The sequence below is a fragment of the Dendrobates tinctorius genome, unplaced genomic scaffold (genome assembly GCF_039654945.1).
Source record: "Dendrobates tinctorius isolate UK_male_01 unplaced genomic scaffold, ASM3965494v1 ptg000049l, whole genome shotgun sequence".
In the NCBI taxonomy this organism is placed as follows: Eukaryota; Metazoa; Chordata; class Amphibia; order Anura; family Dendrobatidae; genus Dendrobates; species Dendrobates tinctorius.
This window is the reverse complement of record NW_027361717.1, coordinates 9519316-9545289: the sequence shown is the minus strand read 5'-3', so window position 1 is coordinate 9545289 and position 25974 is coordinate 9519316. Positions and strand designations below refer to the sequence as shown.

At 46.7% G+C, this 25974-nt stretch overlaps 1 protein-coding gene across 1 annotated transcript in view; it reads left to right on the top strand.

Annotated features, from left to right (window-relative positions):
• Positions 1–25974, top strand: part of MSL2 (MSL complex subunit 2) — a 59022-nt gene that overhangs the window by 11653 nt on the left and 21395 nt on the right. The gene's annotated exons all lie outside the window — the stretch shown is intronic.

Here is a 25974-nt window from a genome sequence, read left to right as displayed (position 1 = left end):
AGGTGTGCAATCACTGCCTGTGATATTGTGAGAGTGTGTTCACTCTGTTTTTGGAGAGCCTGGATGAAGGATGGAGCTGGTGAGGAGTCCTGCGCAGCTTAGCCAGGGGGGATGTGTTTCAGCTATGGTGTCTGGACGAAGGGCTGGCATGGCGTGGTGGAGTCGCAGTGATGGTGTCAGCAGGAAGTGTCTGCATGGGCTGGTGGAGTGGCGACTATGGAGAGTGGCACTCACCATGTGGGACTTGGCCGCTGAGCTGGACTCAAGCATGCTCGACTTCGTGTCAGCAGCTGAACTCGTCCTTGGGACTCTGGTACTAAGCAGCTGCAACTGGTGTTGGACTCTGCTCCAAGGTTGCACTAAGGTGAAGGATCCTGTTATGGTGATGGATCCGGGTGGAGGAGAAGATGCACTCAGGTGGAGGGCTCTGTTGCTAGGAGCGCACGCAACAGAGCAAAGCTAAGTGGTGTTTCCCCTGTATTGTCTCTTTCCTCATGTGTGCTATTAGTGCAGTGGTGGGATTAGTTTCCGCACCGACCTATTCCCTAGTGAGGGTTTAGGTTCAGGGTGAGCAAGGGCGTTGAGGTACGCGTGCGGCGCCCGGTGCGAAACCGGCATAGGGAACGTTAGGAGTGCAGGGACACTGGCTCAGGGGAGCTCAGGAGGTCTCCAATTCCCTTTTCCCTATTGCAGGGCCCACCGTTGTTAAAGTTACCCAGGTTCCCCCCTTTATTATTTAAATGCGCCTTACTGGAGGCGGTGTTTCCAGATATTGTATGTATAACGTGTAATACCTAAATTCGCCAGGTGGAGGCGGCGTATCCACCTGCACGTTTTTATTATTTAAATGCGCCCCACTGGAGGCGGTGTATCCAGGGTCACGTGTGTTATGGGTTCGCCTTGCGGCATCATCTGCGTCCTGACACACGTGACCATGACACTCATAGGGTATAATGCTGCCTCCTCATAGGGTATAATGAACCCCCTCATAGGGTATAATGCTGCCCCCTCATAAGGTATAATGCTGCCCCCTCATAGGGTATAATGCACCCCTCATAGAATAAAATGCTGCCCCCCTCATAGGGTATAATGCTGCCCCCTCATAGGGTATAATGCACCCCCTCATAGGGTATAATGCACCCCCTCATAGGGTATAATGCTGCCCCCCTCATAGGGTATAATGCTGCCCCCCTCATACGGTATAATGCTGCCCCCCTCATACGGTATAATGCTGCCCCCCTCATAGGGTATAATGCTGCCTCCTCATAGGGTATAATGCTGCCTCCTCATAGGGTAAAATGCTGCCTCCTCATAGGGTATAATGCTGCCCCCTCATAGGGTATAATGCTGCCTCCTCATAGGGTATAATGCTGCCTCCTCATAGGGTATAATGCTGCCTCCTCATAGGGTATAATGCTGCCTCCTCATAGGGTATAATGAACCCCCTCATAGGGTATAATGCTGCCCCCCACAAAGGGTATAATGCTGCCTCCTCATAGGGTATAATGCTGCCTCCTCATAGGGTATAACGCTGCCCCCTCATAAGATATAATGCTGCCCCCTCATAGGGTATAATGCTGCCCCCTCATAAGATATAATGCTGCCCCCTCATAGGGTATAATGCACCCCTCATAGAATAAAATGCTGCCCCCCTCATAGGGTATAATGCACCCCCTCATAGGGTATAATGCTGCCCCCCCAAAGGGTATAATGCACCCCCTCATAGGGTATAATGCTGCCCCCCCTCATAGGGTATAATGCTATAGATAGATAGATAGATATAGAGTTAGATAGATATGGGATAAATGGATAGATCGATAGATCGATAGATAGATACTGTAGCTATAGATGAAAGATAGATATAGAGATAGATAGATGATAGATAGATATAGGAAAGATGTATATGTTTGTACCGTGTTAGCCAGTAGATAGAAAAATATTCAGGATTGAGAGTCCTCAGTAGTTGATACCTTTTAATGGCTAACTGAAAAGATGGTAATACATTGCAAGCTTTCGAGACTACTCAGGTCTCTTCATCAGCTAGCCTGATGAAGAGACCTGAGTAGTCTCGAAAGCTTGCAATGTATTACCATCTTTTCAGTTAGCCATTAAAAGGTATCAACTACTGAGGACTCTCAATCCTGAATAGATAGATATAGAGATATATAGATAGATATATAGATACAGATAATAGATAGCGATACATATAGAGATAGATAGATTTAGAGATCGATATAGAGAGAGATAGATAGAGACAGATAGATATAGAGATATATATAGAGATAGATAGATATAGAGATAGCTAGAAAGATAAAGAGATAGATAGATAGATAGATAGACAGATAGCTAGCTAGATAGATATAGAGATAGATAGATATAGAGATCAATAGATAGATAGATATAGACAGATAGAGAGATATAGAGATAGAGAGATAGATAGACAGACAGAGAGGTAGATATAGAGATAGATATAGAGATAGATAGATATAGAGACAGATAGATAGATAGATAGATAGATATAGAGATCAATAGATAGATAGATATAGACAGATAGAGAGATATAGAGATAGAGAGATAGATAGACAGACAGAGAGGTAGATATAGAGATAGATATAGAGATAGATAGATATAGAGACAGATAGATAGATAGAGAGATAGAGAGATAGAGAGATATAGAGATAGATATCATATAGAGAAAGAAAAATAGATATAGAGAGAGATAGAGATATAAAAAAACAAATCACAATACTCACCTCTCCTCCTTGCTCCCACGCTGATCCCGGCTTCTGTGTCAGGAGCTGCCCCGTCTGCCAGACACACAGCGGGTGCGCGATGGTGACGTCATCGCGCACCGGCTGTAAGTCAGCAGAGGGGACTGATGGGAGAGAGAGCGTCAGCTTACGCTGACGCCCTCTCTCCCTTTACAATTGAGGGCGGCGTCGGACTTGATTTACAGCCGCATAGCGGCTTACTGGGCTGGGGGGCGGGGCCCCTGGGGGAGTGGAGACCGTGAAATGATATTCACTGCTTCCCACGCCCATGTGGGCATGGAAAGCAGTGAATATTCATTTCTCTTTAGCAGCGGGGACTGGGGTTCCTGCCTCCTGTCACCTGCTGCTGCTCCGCTGGCATGGGCCCCCATAGCAGCTGCATGGTGTGCGACACAACCCTGGCTGGGGTCCCTTAGAGCAGCGGGGACCCTAGGCAACTGCTGGCCCTGTATGCCAGCAGGTGCCAGGGCCCACCAGATGCCAGGGCCCACCGGAGAATCCTCCGGTTCTCTGGTGGGCCAGTCCGACGCTGCAGCAGGCACACTGCACCTTGTCATGATTTGGCAGTCTGCAGTCACATAGATTGACTGCAGACTTTTATCTCAAGCCTGGACTACCCCTTTACAGGGAGCCCGACAGGTGAAACAGGCTGCTCAAACTATATGCAGTGTGTATCAGCACCGGCTGTAGCATCTCACCAGGTATGAATGTCTCTGTAAGGGTATGTGAACATGTTGTGGATTCATGTTTGGAGTTTTCTGCACAGAATCTGCTATTTGTGGCAGAATCCGCAGGTAAAAATCAGCGCGTTTTACCTGCAGATTTCCTGCGGATTTATTTGGGTTTTTGTGCGGATTCCTATAATGGAATGGGTGTAAAAACACTGCGGAATACGCACAAAGAATTTGTCATGATCCCAGTGCAGGTTTTTGAGCTGCACGTCAGGGGTTAATGTCTGGAGCTCACTGCAGGTTTTGACCTGCACACCTGGGGTTAATGATTGTGGCCTCTCTATGGTTCTGGGGGAGCTTCTTAAACCCCTGGGAAGCTCCAATCCTTGTCAGTTATACTTTTGCCTTTGGCCGAGTGTGGTGACCTCTATGTGCCTGTGCCTGTTCGTTGTTATAGCTTGTTTATATGGTTCTGATCCGGTTCTGTTCCCCGTTGTGAGTTTGCCTGTTGATTCTGTACTTCGCTACCCTCCCTGTGTATGACTCATTGCCTGTGATCTGACTGTCATGGTCCAGTCCGGAGTTTATTTTCTGCTGTCTTCACTCCGGACTGGTCATGCGGGAGTTAATCTCCTCAGCCTCGTTCTGGAGCTAGCTGGGCTATTTCAGTCTCTCACAGCCTGCTGACCAGTGTTGGTGATAGCTCAAGCTTCCAGTTTAGAGCCTCTGACCCTTATACCTTGGTGTTCCTCCAGCCTTTGACTGATGTACACGTGTGTGACCCGGACTGATTTCTGACCCCGTCTCTTGGTATTCGTCTCTGCTGTTACGTTCCCTCTCTGGCATCTGACTCCCCGCCTTGGACCCCGACCACGTATTTCGTCTCACGTTTTGGACCCCGTGCTCATGTTCTGGCTTTCTGACTCTCGTTTTGGTATTTTGACTACGTGTATTGCTGCTCCTTCTGGTACGTCTGCTCCTGCTAGTTTCTGACTCAGTTCGTCTGACTATTCTCTCTCGTTACCTGTGGCACCTGTGCTGTTGCTCAGGGTTGCTGCTCTTAGTGTGTAACCTCTCTTCCCTCACCAGATCCCCTTGGTGGAGGTTTCACTACACTGACTACTCTCTGCTCGCCCCTCTTGTACCTTGCAGCTATCTCTGTGTATGACTCATTGGCTATGTCCTGACTATCCTCCCTGTCTATGCTCCTTGGTAACTTTGTCTCACAATTACCCTGCTAGGAGTTCTCGTGCAGCTCCTAGCTCTCTGGAGTTTAGGCCACGCCCCCCAGCAGTCACATGCTTCAGGGCCTGCTGTTCTGAAGTACGCACCTACTCGGCTGCTGCCCGCTCCACAGGTATCTTTGAGCACAGTTCGCTTTACTCAGGATACGCGCACTGGCTCAGTGAGCAAGTGCAGTGCGGTGTTCCTGACAGAATTGACATGATGCGGAAAATAAACCGCTGTGTTTCTGCACGGATTTTTCTACAGTATGTGCACAGCTGTAAATAGAAACACCAGCAAAAGATATCAAATGTCCATGCTATAAGGCGACTCAATATCATACTTCAGAAAAGGAGGAACAACGAGTATATATAGCCAAAAGTACAGAGAAAAATTGTATTTATCAAAAGTTATACTTTAATAAATATATATAATACAAACATCATATGTTAACAAACATGCATGGGCATACATAAATATCATGAGACTAACTCCATGGGTCAATATAATGACCAGGAAAAGCGGGACCCAAAATTTAAATAACACATGAACCATTCAAGAAAGGTCATATAAAAAGTTAGAAAAGGTTTAGAAACACATGTTATCCAGCGATAGGGATTAAACAGTACTGACTTCCCCAAAGCATACAATTCCTATACCGCTAGGTAAACAACCTCCCATAGACACTAATTAGCGCCTCTACAAGTGTATAATTCAGTGCGCGGTGAAGGAAAGGTTTATAAAAGAAGTGATACAAAATAATTACCCATAGTGGTATGTATAGAGTCCCGTCTAGACCTTGGTCATATACCCCGACGAGCGTTTCGCGTACACAAGGTATCGCTTCCTCATCATCATTAGGCTCAGGTGCCTGATAATCAGGCTCACTACCTTCCCTCACCAGAATAGGGAGTTCACCAGACCTCAGTGATGAAGGGGAAAATGAACTCACAACAGTACCTCCCCCTTGAGGAGGGGTCACCGAACCCTCAACCACGCCACCAGGGCGATCAGGGTGAGCCCGATGAAAGGCGCACACCAATCTTTGGCATGAATATCAGAGGCAGAGACCCAGGAATCCTCCTGACCATAACCCTTCCACTTAACCAAATACTGGAGTCTCTGTCTAGCCAGACGGGAATCCAGTATTTTCTCTACCTCATATTCCATGTTACCTTCAACCAATACAGGGTCCGGAGGTGCCACCCCAGGAACAACTGGTTCAACAAACCTCTTCAACAAGGACTTATGGAACACATTATGGATTTTAAATGTGACAGGAAGAGCCAAACGAAAAGAGACCGGATTAATAATCTCCAAAATCTTGTAAGGTCCAATAAATCTAGGCTTAAACTTAGGAGAAGCCACCTTCATAGCAATATTTTTTGATGATAACCACACCATATCACCAATCTTAAACTGGGGACCAATGGTCCTTTGTCGATTGGAAAACCGCTGGGCCTTTTCCTGGGAGAGAGATAACTTATCCACCACTTGGTCCCAGATCTGGTGCATTCTCTCCACCACAGTGTCAACACCTGGGCAGGCAGAAGGCTCCACCTGCCCTGAAGAAAATCGAGGATGAAACCCAAAGTTACAAAAAAAAGGTGACATCAAAGTGGCAGAACTAGCTCTATTATTTAAAGCAAATTCGGCCAAGGGCAAAAATGAAACCCAATCATCCTGATCAGCGGAAATAAAACATCTCAAATACGACTCCAAGGTCTGGTTTGTTCTCTCTGTCTGCCCATTGGTCTGAGGGTGAAAAGCAGAGGAGAAGGACAACTGAATTCCCAGCTTGGAACAGAAAGTCCTCCAAAACCTAGACACAAACTGAACTCCTCTGTCAGATACAATGTTCTCAGGAATCCCGTGCAAGCGAACCACCTGTTGCAAAAACAGGGGCACCAACTCAGAGGAAGACGGCAACTTAGGGAGTGGTACAAGATGAACCATCTTAGAGAACCTATCACAAATCACCCAAATAACAGTCATTCTTTGAGAGACCGACATATCAGAGATGAAATCCATTGAAATATGGGTCCATGGCCTCCTGGGGACCGGCAAAGGCATCAACAACCCACTAGAGCGAGAACAAGATTTAGACCGGGAGCAAGTCCCACAGGACTGCACAAAATTCCTGACATCATGAGACAAGGAGGGCCACCAAAAAGAGCGACTCACCAGATCTCTAGTACCAAAAATACCTGGATGACCAGTCAATGCAGAGCAGTGAACTTCAGACATCACTCTCTTCTTCCACTGGTCAGGAACATATAACTTTCCACTGGGACAACGCTCAGGTTTGTCCTCCTGGAACTCTTGCAGAGCAAGTCTCAAATCGGGCGAGATGGCAGAAAGAACCACCCCTTCGCCTAAGATGGTAGCAGGCTTGGTCACCACAGGAGAATCAGCAAAGAAGCTCCTAGAGAGGGCGTCTGCCTTGACATTTGACATTCTTAGTTCCAGGAAGAAAAGAGACCACAAAATCAAAACGTGTAAAAAACAAGGCCCACCTAGCCTGTCTAGGGTTCAAGCGTTTAGCCGACTCTAGGTAAATCAAATTCTTGTGGTCAGTGAGGACCACAACTTGAAGTTTAGCTCCCTCCAACCAATGTCTCCACTCCTCAAATGCCCATTTCATGGCCAACAGTTCCCGATTCCCCACATCATAGTTACGTTCAGATGGAGAGAACTTTCGGGAAAAGAAAGCACAGGGATTCATTTTAGATGCTACAGGATCCTTTTGGGACAAAACAGCTCCTGCACCAATCTCAGAAGCATCCACCTCTACCTGGAACAGGAGTGAGACATCAGGTTGCCGCAAAACCGGGGCGGAGGTAAATCTTCGCTTCAGCTCCTGAAAGGAAGCAACAGCCTCAGGAGACCAATTCAACACATCAGCACCCTTCTTAGTCAGATCAGTCAATGGCTTGGCAATACTAGAAAATTTTGCTATAAATTTCCGATAAAAATTAGCAAAACCCAAAAACTTCTGGAGGGCCTTCAAAGAAGTGGGCTGAACCCAATCATAAATGGCCTGTACCTTGGCCGGGTCCATTTCAATAGTTGACGGAGACAAAATAAATCCCAAAAATGAAATCCTCTGTACTCCAAAAAGGCATTTTGATCCTTTGACATACAGGGAATTCTCCCTCAAGATCCGGAACACAGTCCGAATATGTTCCACATGAGAATCCCAATACTTGGAGAAGATCAAAATATCATCCAGATAGATAATCAAAAATGTATCGACAAAGTCTCGGAAAATATCGTTCATGAAGCACTGGAAGACAGAAGGGGCATTAGTGAGCCCAAAAGGCATCACCAGGTACTCAAAATGTCCCTCCGGAGTATTAAACGCCGTCTTCCATTCATCCCCCTGCTTAATGCGGATAAGATTATACGCCCCCCTGAGGTCAAGCTTGGTAAACCAGCAAGCACCTCTAACGCTAGAGAATAGATCCGAAATCAGGGGTAACGGATACTGATATTTAATAGTAATTTTGTTGAGGGCACGATAATCAATACAAGGCCTTAAAGAACCATCCTTTTTGGCCACAAAAAAAAAAACGGCACCTAAGGGTGAAGAGGATGGTCTAATATGACCCTTCTCCAACGCCTCCTTAATATAGGATCGCATAGCCTCGTGCTCGGGTACAGATAACTTGAAGAGCCGACCCTTGGGAAATTTACACCCCGGGCTCAGTTCAATTGCACAGTCATAACTCCTATGCGGAGGCAAAGATGCAGTCTCATTCTCACTAAATACATCATAAAAGTCCGCCAAATAGTCAGGAACATCATGCGACTGAGGAGAGGTGGAAAAAACCGGAGCCTCATTAAAGGCACACCGACAACCCCAATTCACCACAGACACAGATTTCCAATCCAAAACTGGATTATGAATTTGCAACCAGGGAAACCCCAGAACAACGGCATCATGCAGACCATGTAACACCAAAAATCTGCAATTTTCTTGATGGTCTGGGGCGACCCGCATGACCACCTGGGTCCGAAACTGAGGTTTATTTTTAGCCAAAGGAGTAGCATCAATCCCCCTCAAAGGGATAGGCGTCTGCAGAGGTGTCATCGGAAATCCACAACGTTTAGCAAAATCCAAGTCCATTAGGTTTAGTGCTGCTCCCGAATCCACAAAAGCCTTGGCGGAAAATGTGGACAGGGAGAAGATCAGAGTAATTGCCAGAAGAAACAACAGAAAACGTGTGTGCAAAGCATTTCTCTCGTTTAGGACAAACAGAAATAATATGCGAGGCATCTCCACAGAAAAAACACAGCTTATTACGCCTTCTGAACTCCTGACGTTGCGCCCTAGACAAAACTCTATCACATTGCATAGGTTCAGATGTCTGTTCAACCGGTGGCAACACCTCTCGTGCAATCCTGCATTCACGTAAACGCCAATGAACCTGAATGGCTAATGACATAGAATCGTCCAGACCAGAGGGAACAGGAAATCCCACCATAGTATCTTTTACGGCTTCTGACAAACCCTTCCGAAAGAGAGCAGCCAAGGCATTATCATTCCAGGTAGTAAGGACCGCCCACTTTCGGAACTTTTGACAGTACAACTCTGCAGAATCTCGACCCTGGTTCAATGCCAGCAGGGTCTTTTCAGCCTGATCAATAGCATTAGGTTCGTCATGCAACAACCCCAAGGCTTGAAAGAATGCGTTCACATTAGTCAGAATAGGATCATCTGGTTTCAAAGAAAACGCCCAATCCTGGGGATCGCCACGCAGCAAAGAGATGACAATTTTAACCTGCTGCGCGGAGCTCCCTGACGAGTTAGGCTTCAAGGCAAAAAATAATTTACAATTATTTTTGAAACTCAAAATAGACCGATCCCTAAAAAATACATCAGGTGTAGGGATCTTTGGTTCAACAGCATGCGAACGAGCAAGGTAGGTGGAAATTCCCCGCACTTCCGCAGCGAGCTGCTCCACACGATCAGACAATTGCCTTATTTCCATTGAGAGAAAAAAAAATTCCCCCTACGGCCTCAGAGATATAGAGGAAAGAATATACACACTCTTTTTTTTTTTTTTAAACACAATTCTTTCCTGCTATTGAGTACCCTAGGATCTGCAGTATGGCGGGTGATTCTGTTATGAATAAGTCACCGTAGGAGGCAAAAACAGAAATGCTAGCTAAGTCCAGAAAACCAGAGAAGTTGGCAGCTATCGGATTGCAGACCCCTGAACCTATCAACACAACTAGCAGTAGCCGTGGGGGGTTCCTACGATGTCCTAGACCCCTCGATCGCAGCCGGAGGACTATATAGCCTAAAGACAGAAAGGGAAATCTAAACTGCCCCAGAACAGACCCCAAAGCAAAAGGCAGCCCCCAACATATAATGACGGTGAAGCAAGAAGAAAGAACACTAACACAGACAGAAAGATAGACTGAGCAAAGACGGGGCCCAAGCTAACTAGATAGGAAAGGACAGGAAGGCTGCTGTCTGCAATCCGTGAAAAACCCTAAGAAAATAAGAGCCAACAGACTGACAGTGAAAAAGGCCCTGAAGACGCTAGGCTTCAAAAAGACTATGTCAGTACTCAGGAATATTCTGAAGACAGAGCAACCGGCAAAAGGAGATTCAGCTCGCCCAGCAGGGAATGGCAGAAACCAGAAAAGCAAGGCAAACAAAAGCAAAACACAAATGCAAAAAGGCAAAGCAGAAAACTTAGCTTTAGAGGAGCAGGAATCAGACTGGTGTCCCAGACCTCAGTGACGAAGGGGAAAATGAACTCACAACAATGTGCACAGCGTTTTTTTTTCCATAGGAAAACATTGTACTGTAATCTCTTGCGGATCTGCAGTGGATCTGCAGGGGCAAATCCGCTGCGGATCCGCACAGCAATCCACGTGTGCACAAACCCTTAAGCTGTGAGGTTTCAGAGAAAAAACACTAATAGCTCCTGGGGAGCTTGCGGCGCTGTGTACTAGTCCTACAGACAGGTCCCTGGCGACCTCTTCGCACCCGCTGACAGTGACTGAAAAGTGTCATCCTACGTGCGCGTATAGCAGAGACTTGTCAGTCACCATCAGCAGCCGGGGAGAAGCCGCCAGGGACCTGTCTGTAGGAGTAGTGCACAGCGCCACTCGCTCCCCAGCAGCTATTAGTATGTTTTTCTCTGAAACGCTGCAGCTTTTGGGTATGTGCAGAAGTTCAGGAATTGGCAGCGCTTTTGACGTAGCACACGTCCGTCTCTGCGGGTGAGCTGCGGATGTCGGTGCACGCATAATGGACATAGGATTTCTTGAAATCCCATCCACTATGCTGTAACATCTGGACGCTGCGGGTTGGGCGCTGTGGATGTACGCACCGTCCAACCCGCAACGTTTACTGATCGTGGGAACATACCCGGCTGGGGCACTACAGCCACTGCTGATAGACGCTGCACAACCCATGAGCGTCCTGTATCACTGGTCAGGAGAGCTTTAATAACTTTATTATAATAAGTCATTTACTATAACAGTATTACATATAATGCAGCTCATGCCGCGGTTACTGTATGGGGACTTGTTATACTCACAGGCTGGGCATATAAGACCCCTGGCTGTAAGAATAAGCCCCCTACCTCCTTTTCAGCCCCCCAAACAGCACATGTGGTGTAGTGCAAAACAGTAAGTAAACACTAATAATAAGCCCACCCCCGCCCTGTCCTCCCTCCACCACCCCCCCTTCAGCTCCCACCCTACCCCCATCTTATCACATACACCCCACAGTGATCATTACATACCTGAATTTACTTAGCATAATACATTCTGGCCGCCTTCAGATGAAATTTGCAGGGGCCCTGGCAATTTCTCATCCAGTGCTGCAGGCTAACAGCATGAGATAAGGTCAGGCCCAGTGTCAGAGGAAACTCAAGGGTCAGCACTAGGACCCAGGGGAGCTCCAACCTGCATGAGCCAGAGCAAGGAGCAGAGCTGACTGAGCTGAGGCCAGCATGTCAGAAAGTTATCAGGTCAGCTCCATTACTCTGCACTGAGGACTCTGACACTCTGCTAGCCTGTGTGTAGATTATCAGGAAGGCAGCCTTATGACAGAAGCTTTCATGGATTGGGGGGGCCCTTTCATGGGATGCGGCCCGGGGCGACTGCCCCCTCTGCCCTCCCCCAGTAACTACGCTACTGCATAGAGGTAATAATCTATGAGAATCATAGAGAAGTGTTTATTATCAAAATATTGATTTCTGTTACAGGAAAACATGAGAATGAACTAAATATTGGAAATGATGATGCTCCTTGCAGACCCATGGCTGAAAATAGAATTAGGTTTCTAATTCGGTTTCTAGGAACCTTCCACGACGGTATACGGAGGTTGCCTCTTTGCCCTGATGGGGGACAGGAAACACAGAGAGGTTAAAAAGGCCCTCCCACCTGCCAGTGACTTATAACTGAGACCATAGCACTGGTTTACCTTCCGATTCCCAGATTTTTATCCAGGAGTATAGGGTGGGAAATAGTGCTGTCGTGGAAGGTTCCTAGAAACCGAATTACCGGTAAGTCTAATTCTATTTTCTCTAGTCACCTTCCACGACGGTATACGGAGGAATACCAACTAATTTGGCACTAGGGAGGGACAACGGCTCGGAGAACTTTTCGGCCAAAGACTAGATCCCTGCTGGGTGATACAGTTGTGGCCAAAAGTATTGACACCCCTGCAATTCTGTCAGATAATACTCAGTTTCTTCCTGAAAATGATTGCAATCACACATTCTTTGGTATTATTATCTTCATTTAATTTGTCTTAAATGAAAAACCACAAAAGAGAATGAAGCAAAAAGCAAAACATTGATCATTTCACACAAAACTCCAAAAATGGGCCAGACAAAAGTATTGGCACCCTCAGCCTAATACTTGGTTGCACAACCTTTAGACAAAATAACTGCGACCAACCGCTTCCGGTAACCATCAATGAGTTTCTTACAATGCTCTGCTGGAATTTTAGACCATTCTTCTTTGGCAAACTGCTCCAGGTCCCTGATATTTGAAGGGTGCCTTCTCCAAACTGCCATTTTTAGATCTCTCCACAGGTGTTCTATGGGATTCAGGTCTGGACTCATTGCTGGCCACCTTAGAAGTCTCCAGTGCTTTCTCTCAAACCATTTTCTAGTGCTTTTTGAAGTGTGTTTTGGGTCATTGTCCTGCTGGAAGACCCATGACCTCTGAGGGAGACCCAGCTTTCTCACACTGGGCCCTACATTATGCTGCAAAGTTTGTTGGTAGTCTTCAGACTTCATAATGCCATGCACACGGTCAAGCAGTCCAGTGCCAGAGGCAGCAAAGCAACTCCAAAACATCAGGGAACCTCCGCCATGTTTGACTGTAGGGACCGTGTTTTTTTCTTTGAATGCCTCTTTTTTTCTCCTGTAAACTCTATGTTGATGCCTTTGCCCCAAAAGCTCTACTTTTGTCTCATCTGACCAGAGAACATTCTTCCAAAACGTTTTAGGCTTTTTCAGGTAAGTTTTGACAAGCTCCAGCCTGGCTTTTTTATGTCTCGGGGTAAGAAGTGGGGTCTTCCTGGGTCTCCTACCATACAGTCCCTTTTCATTCAGACGCCGACGGATAGTACGGGTTGACACTGTTGTACCCTTGGACTGCAGGGCAGCTTGAACTTGTTTGGATGTTAGTCGAGGTTCTTTATCCAACATCTGCACAATCTTGCGTTGAAATCTCTTGTCAATTTTTCTTTTCCGTCCACATCTAGGGAGGTTAGCCACAGTGCCATGGGCTTTAAACTTCTCGATGACACTGCACACGGTAGACACAGGAAAATTCAGGTCTTTGGAGATGGACTTGTAGCCTTGAGATTGCTCATGCTTCCTCACAATTTGGTTTCTCAAGTCCTCAGACAGTTCTTTGGTCTTCCTTCTTTTCTCCATGCTCAATGTGGTACACACAAGGACACAGGACAGAGGTTGAGTCAACTTTAATCCATGTCAACTGGCTGCAAGTGTGATTTAGTTATTGCCAACACCTGTTAGGTGCCACAGGTAAGTTACAGGTGCTGTTAATTACACAAATTAGAGAAGCATCACATGATTTTTCGAACAGTGCCAATACTTTTGTCCACCCTCTTTTTTATGTTTGGTGTGGAATTATATCCAATTTGGCTTTAGGACAATTCTTTTTGTGTTTTTTCATTTAAGATAAATTAAATGAAGATAATAATAACAAAGAATTTGTGTTTGCAATCATTTTCAGGAAGAAACTGAGTATTATCTGACAGAATTGCAGGGGTGTCAATACTTTTGGCCACAACTGTATATACTGTAACCAGAGCTACTGTATATACTGTATAGGTGATCATCCCCGACCTGAGCTATATACTGTATAGGAGAGCATCTCCATCCTGAGCTATACACTGTGAACAGTGATATATACTGTATAGGTGAGCATCCCCGACCTGAGCTATATACTGTAACCAGAGCTACTGTATATACTGTATAGGTGACCATCCTCAACCTGAGCTATTTACTGTGAAAAGAGCTGTATACTGTATAGGGGAGCATCCCCGTCCTGAGCTACATACTGTGAACAGAGCTATATACTGTATAGGGGAGCATCCCCGACCTGAGATATACACTGTGAACAGAGCTATATACTGTATAGGGGAGCATCCCCGACCTGAGCTATATACCGTAACCAGAGCTATATACTGTATAGGGGAGCATCCCCGACCTGAGCTATATACCGTAACCAGAGCTATATACTGTATAGGGGAGCATCCACGACCTGAGCTATATACCGTAACCAGAGCTATATACTGTATAGGAGAGCATCCCCGACCTGAGCTATATACTGTGAACAGAGCTGTATACTGCATAGGTGAGCATCCCCGACCTGAGCTATATACTGTGAACAGAGCTATATACTGTATAGGGGAGCATCCCCGACCTGAGCTATATACTGTGAACAGAGCTGTATACTGTATAGGTGAGCATCCCCGACCTGAGCTATATACTGTAACCAGAGCTATATACTGTATAGGTGAGCATCCCCGTCCTGAGCTATATACTGTGAACAGAGCTATATACTGTATAGGGGAGCATCCCCGTCCTGAGCTATATACTGTGAACAGAGCTGTGTACTGTATGGGTGAGCATCCCTGACCTAAACTATATACTGTAACTAGAGCAATGCAGGTGAGCTTCCCTGACCTAAACTATATAATGTAACCAGTGCAATGTAGATGAGCATCTCCGTCCTGAGCTATACAGTATATAGCACTGTTCACAGTATATAGCTCAGGACGGGGATGCTCACCTACACAATATACAGCTCTGTTCACAGTATATAGCTCTGGTTACAGTATAGAGCTCAGGTCGGGGATGCTCACCTATACAGTATACAGCTCTGTTCACAGTATAGAGCTCAGGTCGGGGATGCTCTCCTATACAGTATATAGCTCTGTTCACAGTATATAGCTCTGGTAACAGTATAGAGCTCAGGTCGGGGATGCTCACCTATACAGTATACAGCTCTGTTCACAGTATATAGCTCAGGACGGGGATGCTCACTTACATGGCTCTGGTTACAGTATATAGCTTAGGTCAGGGTTGCTCTCCAATACAGTATATAGCACTGTTCACAGTGTAGAGCTCAAGTCAGGGGTGCTCACCTATACATTATACAGCTCTGTTCACAGTATATAGCTCTGGTTACAGTATAGAGCTCAGGTCGGGGATGCTCTTCTATACAGTATATAGCTCTGTTGACAGTATATAGCTCAGGTTGGGGATGCTCACCTATACAATATACAGCTCTGGTTACAGTATATAGCTTAGGTCAGGGATGCTCACCTATACAGTATATAGCTCTGGTTACAGTATAGAGCTCAGGTCGGGGATGCTCACCTATACAGTATATAGCACTGTTCACAGTATAGAGCTCAGGTCGGGGATGCTCCCCTATACAGTATATAGCTCTGGTTACGGTATATAGCTCAGGTCGGGGATGCTCACCTATACAGTATACAGCTCTGTTCACAGTATAGAGCTCAGGTCGGAGATGCTCACCTGTACAGTATATAGCACTGTTCACAGTATAGAGCTCAGGTCGGGGATGCTCACCTATACAGTATACAGCTCAGTTCACAGTGTATAGCTCAGGTTGGGGATGCTCCCCTATACAGTATACAGCTCTGTTCACTGTATATAGCTCTGGTTACAGTATAGAGCTCAGGTCGGGGATGCTCACCTATACAGTATATAGCTCTGGTTACTGTATAGAGCTCAGGTCGGGGATGCTCTACTATACAGTATATAGCTCTGGTTACTGTATAGAGCTCAGGTCGGGAATGCTCACCTATACAGTATACAGCTCTGTTCAGAGTATATAGCTCAGGTCAGGGATGCTCACTTACATGGCTCTGGTTACAGTATATACAGTTGTGGCCAAAAGTATTGACACCCCTGCAATTCGGTCAGATAATTCTCAGTTTCTTCCTGAAAATGATTGCAAACACAAATTCTTTGGTATGATTATCTTCATTTAATTTATCTTAAATGAAAAAACACAAAAAGAATTGTCCTAAAGCCAAATTGGATATAATTCCACACCAAACATAAAAAAGAGGGTGGACAAAAGTATTGGCACTATTCGAAAAATCATGTGATGCTTCTCTAATTTGTGTAATTAACAGCACCTGTAACTTACCTGTGGCACCTAACAGGTGTTGGCAATAACTAAATCACACTTGCAGCCAGTTGACATGGATTAAAGTTGACTCAACCTCTGTCCTGTGTCCTTGTGTGTACCACATTGAGCATGGAGAAAAGAAGGAAGACCAAAGAACTGTCTGAGGACTTGAGAAACCAAATTGTGAGGAAGCATGAGCAATCTCAAGGCTACAAGTCCATCTCCAAAGACCTGAATTTTCCTGTGTCTACCGTGTGCAGTGTCATCGAGAAGTTTAAAGCCCATGGCACTGTGGCTAACCTCCCTAGATGTGGACGGAAAAGAAAAATTGACAAGAGATTTCAACGCAAGATTGTGCAGATGTTGGATAAAGAACCTCGACTAACATCCAAACAAGTTCAAGCTGCCCTGCAGTCCAAGGGTACAACAGTGTCAACCCGTACTATCCGTCGGCGTCTGAATGAAAAGGGACTGTATGGTAGGAGACCCAGGAAGACCCCACTTCTTACCCCGAGACATAAAAAAGCCAGGCTGGAGCTTGTCAAAACTTACCTGAAAAAGCCTAAAACGTTTTGGAAGAATGTTCTCTGGTCAGATGAGACAAAAGTAGAGCTTTTGGGGCAAAGGCATCAACATAGAGTTTACAGGAGAAAAAAAGAGGCATTCAAAGAAAAGAACACGGTCCCTACAGTCAAATATGGCGGAGGTTCCCTGATGTTTTGGGGTTGCTTTGCTGCCTCTGGCACTGGACTGCTTGACCGTGTGCATGGCATTATGAAGTCTGAAGACTACCAGCAAATTTTGCAGCATAATGTAGGGCCCAGTGTGAGAAAGCTGAGTCTCCCTCAGAGGTCATGGGTCTTCCAGCAGGACAATGACCCAAAACACACTTCAAAAAGCACTAGAAAATGGTTTGAGAGAAAGCACTGGAGACTTCTAAGGTGGCCAGCAATGAGTCCAGACCTGAATCCCATAGAACACCTGTGGAGAGATGTAAAAATGGCAGTTTGAAGAAGGCACCCTTCAAATTTCAGGGACTTGGAGCAGTTTGCCAAAGAAGAATGGTCTAAAATTCCAGTAGAGCATTGTAAGAAACTCATTGATGGTTACTGGAGCGGTTGGTCGCAGTTATTTTGGCAAAAGGTTGTGCAACCAAGTATTAGGCTGAGGGTGCCAATACTTTTGTCTGGCCCATTTTTGGAGTTTTGTGTGAAATGATCAATGTTTTGCTTTTTGCTTCATTCTCTTTTGTGTTTTTCATTTAAGACAAATTAAATGAAGATAATAATACCAAAGAATTTGTGTTTGCAATCATTTTCAGGAAGAAACTGAGTATTATCTGACAGAATTGCAGGGGTGTCAATACTTTTGTCCACAACTGTAGCTCAGGACAGGGATGCTCTCCTATACAGTATATAGTTCAGGACGGTGATGCTCTCCTATACAGTGTATAGCTCAGGACGGGGATGCTCTCCTATACAGTGTATAGCTCAGGTAGGGGATGCTCTCCTATACAGTATATAGTTCAGGACAGGGATACTCTCCTATACAGTATATAGCTCAGGACGGGGATGCTCTCCTATACAGTATATAGCTCAGGACGGGGATGCTCTCCTATACAGTGTATAGCTCAGGACGGGGATGCTCTCCTATACAGTATATAGCTCAGGACGGGGATGCTCACCTATACAGTATATAACTCAGGACGGGGATGCTCTCCTATACAGTGTATAGCTCAGGACGGGGATGCTCTCCTATACAGTGTATAGCTCAGGACGGGGATGCTCTCCTATACAGTGTATAGCTCAGGACGGGGATGCTCTCCTATACAGTGTATAGCTCAGGACGGGGATGCTCTCCTATACAGTGTATAGCTCAGGTCGCGGATGCTCTCCTATACAGTGTATAGCTCAGGACGGGGATGCTCTCCTATACAGTGTATAGCTCAGGTCGGGGATGCTCTCCTATACAGTGTATAGCTCAGGACGGGGATGCTCTCCTATACAGTATATAGCTCAGGACGGGGATGCTCTCCTATACAGTGTATAGCTCAGGACGGGGATGCTCTCCTATACAGTATATAGCTCAGGACGGGGATGCTCACCTATACAGTATATAACTCAGGACGGGGATGCTCTCCTATACAGTGTATAGCTCAGGACGGGGATGCTCTCCTATACAGTATATAGCTCAGGACGGGGATGCTCACCTATACAGTATATAGCTCAGGACGGGGATGCTCTCCTATACAGTATATAGCTCAGGACGGGGATGCTCTCCTATACAGTATATAGGTCAGGACGGGGATGCTCACCTACACAGTATATAGCTCAGGATGGGGATGCTCTCCTACACAGTATATAGCTCAGGACGGGGATGCTCTCCTATACAGTGTATAGCTCAGGTTGGTGATGCTCTCCTATACAGTATATAGCTCAGGACGGGGATGCTCACCTACACAGTATATAGCTCAGGACGGGGATGCTCTCCTACACAGTATATAGCTCTGGTTACAGTATATAGCTCAGGTCGGTGATGCTCACCTATAAAGTATATAGCTCAGGACGGGGATGCTCACCTATACAGTGTATAGCTCAGGACGGGGATGCTCACCTATACAGTATATAGTTCAGGACGGGGATGCTCTCCTGTACAGTATATAGCTCAGGACGGGGATGCTCTCCTATACAGTATATAGCTCAGGACGGGGATGCTCACCCACACAGTATATAGCTCAGGACGGGGATGCTCTCCTACACAGTATATAGCTCTGGTTACAGTATATAGCTCAGGTCGGTGATGCTCACCTATAAAGTATATAGCTCAGGACGGGGATGCTCTCCTATACAGTATATAGCTCAGGATGGGGATGCTCTCCTATACAGTGTATAGCTCAGGACGGGGATGCTCACCTGCACAGTATATAGCTCAGGACGGGGATGCTCTCCTACACAGTATATAGCTCTTGTTACAGTATATAGCTCAGGACGGGGATGCTCACCTAAACAGTATATAGTTCAGGACGGGGATGCTCACCTATACAGTATATAGCTCAGGTCGGGGATGCTCTCCTATACAGTGTATAGCTCAGGACGGGAATGCTCTCCTATACAGTATATAGCTCAGGACAGGGATGCTCTCCTATACAGTGTATAGCTCAGGACGGGGATGCTCTCCTATACAGTGTATAGCTCAGGACGGGGATGCTCTCCTATACAGTGTATAGCTCAGGACGGGGATGCTCTCCTACACAGTATATAGCTCTGGTTACAGTATATAGCTCAGGTCGGTGATGCTCTCCTATACAGTATATAGCTCAGGTCGGTGATGCTCTCCTATACAGTGTATAGCTCAGGACGGGGATACTCTCCTATACAGTATATAGCTCAGGACGGGGATGCTCTCCTATACAGTGTATAGCTCAGGACGGGGATGCTCTCCTATACAGTGTATAGCTCAGGACGGGGATGCTCTCCTATACAGTATATAGCTCAGGACGGGGATGCTCTCCTATACAGTGTATAGCTCAGGACGGGGAATCTCTCCTATACAGTATTTAGCTCAGGTCGGGGATGCTCACCTATACAGTATTTAGCTCAGGACGGGGATGCTCTCCTATACAGTATATAGCTCAGGACGGGGATGCTATCCTATACAGTGTATAGCTCAGGACAGGGATGCTCTCCTATGCAGTGTATAGCTCAGGACGGGGATGCTCTCCTATACAGTATATAGCTCAGGACGGGGATGCTCTCCTATACAGTATATAGCTCTGGTTACAGTATATAGCTCAGGTCGGGGATGCGCCCCTATACAGTATATAGCTCAGGACGGGGATGCTCACCTATACAGTATATAGCTCTGGTTACAGTATAAAGCTCAGGTCGGGGATGCGCCCCTATACAGTATATAGCTCAGGACGGGGATGCTCTCCTATACAGTGTATAGCTCAGGACGGGGATGCTCTCCTATACAGTGTATAGCTCAGGACGGGGATGCTCTCCTATACAGTATATAGCTCAGGTCGGTGATGCTCTCCTATACAGTATATAGCTAAGGACGGGGATGCTCTCCTATACAGTGTATAGCTCAGGACGGGGATGCTCTCCTATACAGTGTATAGCTCAGGACGGGGATGCTCTCCTATACAGTGTATAGCTCAGGACGGGGATGCTCTCCTATACAGTGTATAGCTCAGGACGGGGATGCTCTCCTATACAGTGTATAGCTCAGGACGGGGATGCTCTCCTATACAGTGTATAGCTCAGGTCGGGGATGCTCTCCTATACAGTGTATAACTCAGGACGGGGATGCTCTCCTATACAGTATATAGCTCAGGACGGGGATGCTCTCCTATACAGTGTATAGCTCAGGACGGGGATGCTCTCCTATACAGTATATAGCTCAGGACGGGGATGCTCACCTATACAGTATATAACTCAGGACGGGGATGCTCTTCTATACAGTGTATAGCTCAGGACGGGGATGCTCTCCTATACAGTATATAGCTCAGGACAGGGATGCTCACCTATACAGTATATAGCTCAGGACGGGGATGCTCTCCTATACAGTATATAGCTCAGGACGGGGATGCTCTCCTATACAGTGTATAGCTCAGGACGGGGATGCTCACTTATACAGTGTATAGTTCAGGACGGGGATGCTCTCCTATACAGTATATAGTTCAGGTCGGTGATGCTCTCCTATACAGTATATAGGTCAGGACGGGGATGCTCACCTACACAGTATATAGCTCAGGATGGGGATGCTCTCCTACACAGTATATAGCTCAGGACGGGGATGCTCTCCTATACAGTGTATAGCTCAGGTCGGTGATGCTCTCCTATACAGTATATAGCTCAGGACGGGGATGCTCACCTACACAGTATATAGCTCAGGACGGGGATGCTCTCCTACACAGTATATAGCTCTGGTTACAGTATATAGCTCAGGACGGGGATGCTCACCTATACAGTGTATAGCTCAGGACGGGGATGCTCACCTATACAGTATATAGTTCAGGACGGGGATGCTCTCCTATACAGTATATAGCTCAGGACGGGGATGCTCTCCTATACAGTATATAGCTCAGGACGGGGATGCTCACCTACACAGTATATAGCTCAGGACGGGGATGCTCTCCTACACAGTATATAGCTCTGGTTACAGTATATAGCTCAGGTCGGTGATGCTCACCTATAAAGTATATAGCTCAGGACGGGGATGCTCTCCTATACAGTATATAGCTCAGGATGGGGATGCTCTCCTATACAGTGTATAGCTCAGGACGGGGATGCTCACCTGCACAGTATATAGCTCAGGACGGGGATGCTCTCCTACACAGTATATAGCTCTGGTTACAGTATATAGCTCAGGACGGGGATGCTCACCTAAACAGTATATAGTTCAGGACGGGGATGCTCACCTATACAGTATATAGCTCAGGTCGGGGATGCTCTCCTATACAGTGTATAGCTCAGGACGGGAATGCTCTCCTATACAGTATATAGCTCAGGACGGGGATGCTCTCCTATACAGTGTATAGCTCAGGACGGGGATGCTCTCCTATACAGTGTATAGCTCAGGACGGGGATGCTCTCCTATACAGTGTATAGCTCAGGACGGGGATGCTCTCCTACACAGTATATAGCTCTGGTTACAGTATATAGCTCAGGTCGGTGATGCTCACCTATAAAGTATATAGCTCAGGACGGGGATGCTCACCTATACAGTGTATAGCTCAGGACGGGGATGCTCACCTATACAGTATATAGTTCAGGACGGGGATGCTCTCCTATACAGTATATAGCTCAGGACGGGGATGCTCACCTACACAGTATATAGCTCAGGACGGGGATGCTCTCCTACACAGTATATAGCTCTGGTTACAGTATATAGCTCAGGTCGGTGATGCTCACCTATAAAGTATATAGCTCAGGACGGGGATGCTCTCCTATACAGTATATAGCTCAGGATGGGGATGCTCTCCTATACAGTGTATAGCTCAGGACGGGGATGCTCACCTGCACAGTATATAGCTCAGGACGGGGATGCTCTCCTACACAGTATATAGCTCTGGTTACAGTATATAGCTCAGGACGGGGATGATCACCTAAACAGTATATAGCTCAGGTCGGGGATGCTCTCCTATACAGTGTATAGCTCAGGACGGGAATGCTCGCCTATACAGTATATAGCTCAGGACGGGGATGCTCTCCTATACAGTGTATAGCTCAGGACGGGGATGCTCTCCTATACAGTGTATAGCTCAGGACGGGGATGCTCTCCTATACAGTGTATAGCTCAGGACGGGGATGCTCTCCTACACAGTATATAGCTCTGGTTACAGTATATAGCTCAGGTCGGTGATGCTCTCCTATACAGTATATAGCTCAGGTCGGTGATGCTCTCCTATACAGTGTATAGCTCAGGACGGGGATACTCTCCTATACAGTATATAGCTCAGGACGGGGATGCTCTCCTATACAGTGTATAGCTCAGGACGGGGATGCTCTCCTATACAGTGTATAGCTCAGGACGGGGATGCTCTCCTATACAGTATATAGCTCAGGACGGGGATGCTCTCCTATACAGTGTATAGCTCAGGACGGGGAATCTCTCCTATACAGTATATAGCTCAGGTCGGGGATGCTCACCTATACAGTATATAGCTCAGGACGGGGATGCTCTCCTATACAGTATATAGCTCAGGACGGGGATGCTATCCTATACAGTGTATAGCTCAGGACAGGGATGCTCTCCTATACAGTGTATAGCTCAGGACGGGGATGCTCTCCTATACAGTATATAGCTCAGGACGGGGATGCTCTCCTATACAGTATATAGCTCTGGTTACAGTATATAACTCAGGTCGGGGATGCGCCCCTATACAGTATATAGCTCAGGACGGGGATGCTCAACTATACAGTATATAGCTCTGGCTACAGTATAAAGCTCAGGTCGGGGATGCGCCCCTATACAGTATATAGCTCAGGACGGGGATGCTCTCCTATACAGTGTATAGCTCAGGACGGGGATGCTCTCCTATACAGTATATAGCTCAGGTCGGTGATGCTCTCCTATACAGTGTATAGCTCAGGACGGGGATGCTCTCCTATACAGTGTATAGCTCAGGACGGGGATGCTCTCCTATACAGTGTATAGCTCAGGACAGGGATGCTCTCCTATACAGTGTATAGCTCAGGACGGGGATGCTCTCCTATACAGTGTATAGCTCAGGACGGGGATGCTCTCCTATACAGTGTATAGCTCAGGACGGGGATGCTCTCCTATACAGTGTATAGCTCAGGTCGGGGATGCTCTCCTATACAGTGTATAGCTCAGGACGGGGATGCTCTCCTATACAGTATATAGCTCAGGACAGGGATGCTCTCCTATACAGTGTATAGCTCAGGACGGGGATGCTCTCCTATACAGTATATAGCTCAGGACGGGGATGCTCACCTATACAGTATATAACTCAGGACGGGGATGCTCTCCTATACAGTGTATAGCTCAGGACGGGGATGCTCTCCTATACAGTATATAGCTCAGGACGGGGATGCTCACCTATACAGTATATAGCTCAGGACGGGGATGCTCTCCTATACAGTATATAGCTCAGGACGGGGATGCTCTCCTATACAGTGTATAGCTCAGGACGGGGATGCTCACTTATACAGTGTATAGTTCAGGACGGGGATGCTCTCCTATACAGTATATAGTTCAGGTCGGTGATGCTCTCCTATACAGTATATAGGTCAGGACGGGGATGCTCACCTACACAGTATATAGCTCAGGATGGGGATGCTCTCCTACACAGTATATAGCTCAGGATGGGGATGCTCTCCTACACAGTATATAGCTCAGGACGGGGATGCTCTCCTATACAGTGTATAGCTCAGGTCGGTGATGCTCTCCTATACAGTATATAGCTCAGGACGGGGATGCTCACCTACACAGTATATAGCTCAGGACGGGGATGCTCTCCTACACAGTATATAGCTCTGGTTACAGTATATAGCTCAGGTCGGTGATGCTCACCTATAAAGTATATAGCTCAGGACGGGGATGCTCACCTATACAGTGTATAGCTCAGGACGGGGATGCTCACCTATACAGTATATAGTTCAGGACGGGGATGCTCTCCTATACAGTATATAGCTCAGGACGGGGATGCTCTCCTATACAGTATATAGCTCAGGACGGGGATGCTCACCTACACAGTATATAGCTCAGGGCGGGGATGCTCTCCTACACAGTATATAGCTCTGGTTACAGTATATAGCTCAGGTCGGTGATGCTCACCTATAAAGTATATAGCTCAGGACGGGGATGCTCTCCTATACAGTATATAGCTCAGGATGGGGATGCTCTCCTATACAGTGTATAGCTCAGGACGGGGATGCTCACCTGCACAGTATATAGCTCAGGACGGGGATGCTCTCCTACACAGTATATAGCTCTGGTTACAGTATATAGCTCAGGACGGGGATGCTCACCTAAACAGTATATAGTTCAGGACGGGGATGCTCACCTATACAGTATATAGCTCAGGTCGGGGATGCTCTCCTATACAGTGTATAGCTCAGGACGGGAATGCTCTCCTATACAGTATATAGCTCAGGACGGGGATGCCCTCCTATACAGTGTATAGCTCAGGACGGGGATGCTCTCCTATACAGTGTATAGCTCAGGACGGGGATGCTCTCCTATACAGTGTATAGCTCAGGACGGGGATGCTCTCCTACACAGTATATAGCTCTGGTTACAGTATATAGCTCAGGTCGGTGATGCTCTCCTATACAGTATATAGCTCAGGTCGGTGATGCTCTCCTATACAGTGTATAGCTCAGGACGGGGATACTCTCCTATACAGTATATAGCTCAGGACGGGGATGCTCTCCTATACAGTGTATAGCTCAGGACGGGGATGCTCTCCTATACAGTGTATAGCTCAGGACGGGGATGCTCTCCTATACAGTGTATAGCTCAGGACGGGGATGCTCTCCTATACAGTGTATAGCTCAGGACGGGGATGCTCTCCTATACAGTATATAGCTCAGGACGGGGATGCTCTCCTATACAGTGTATAGCTCAGGTCGGGAATGCTCTCCTATACAGTGTATAGCTCAGGACGGGGATGCTCTCCTATACAGTATATAGCTCAGGACGGGGATGCTCTCCTATACAATATATAGCTCAGGACGGGGATGCTCTCCTATACAGTGTATAGCTCAGGACGGGGATGCTCTCCTACACAGTATATAGCTCTGGTTACAGTATATAGCTCAGGTCGGTGATGCTCTCCTATACAGTATATAGCTCAGGTCGGTGATGCTCTCCTATACAGTATATAGCTCAGGACGGGGATGCTCTCCTATACAGTGTATAGCTCAGGACGGGGATGCTCTCCTATACAGTGTATAGCTCAGGACGGGGATGCTCTCCTATACAGTGTATAGCTCAGGACGGGGATGCTCTCCTATACATTGTATAGCTCAGGACGGGGATGCTCTCCTATACAGTGTATAGCTCAGGACGGGGATGCTCTCCTATACAGTGTATAGCTCAGGACGGGGATGCTCTCCTATACAGTGTATAGCTCAGGTCGGGGATGCTCTCCTATACAG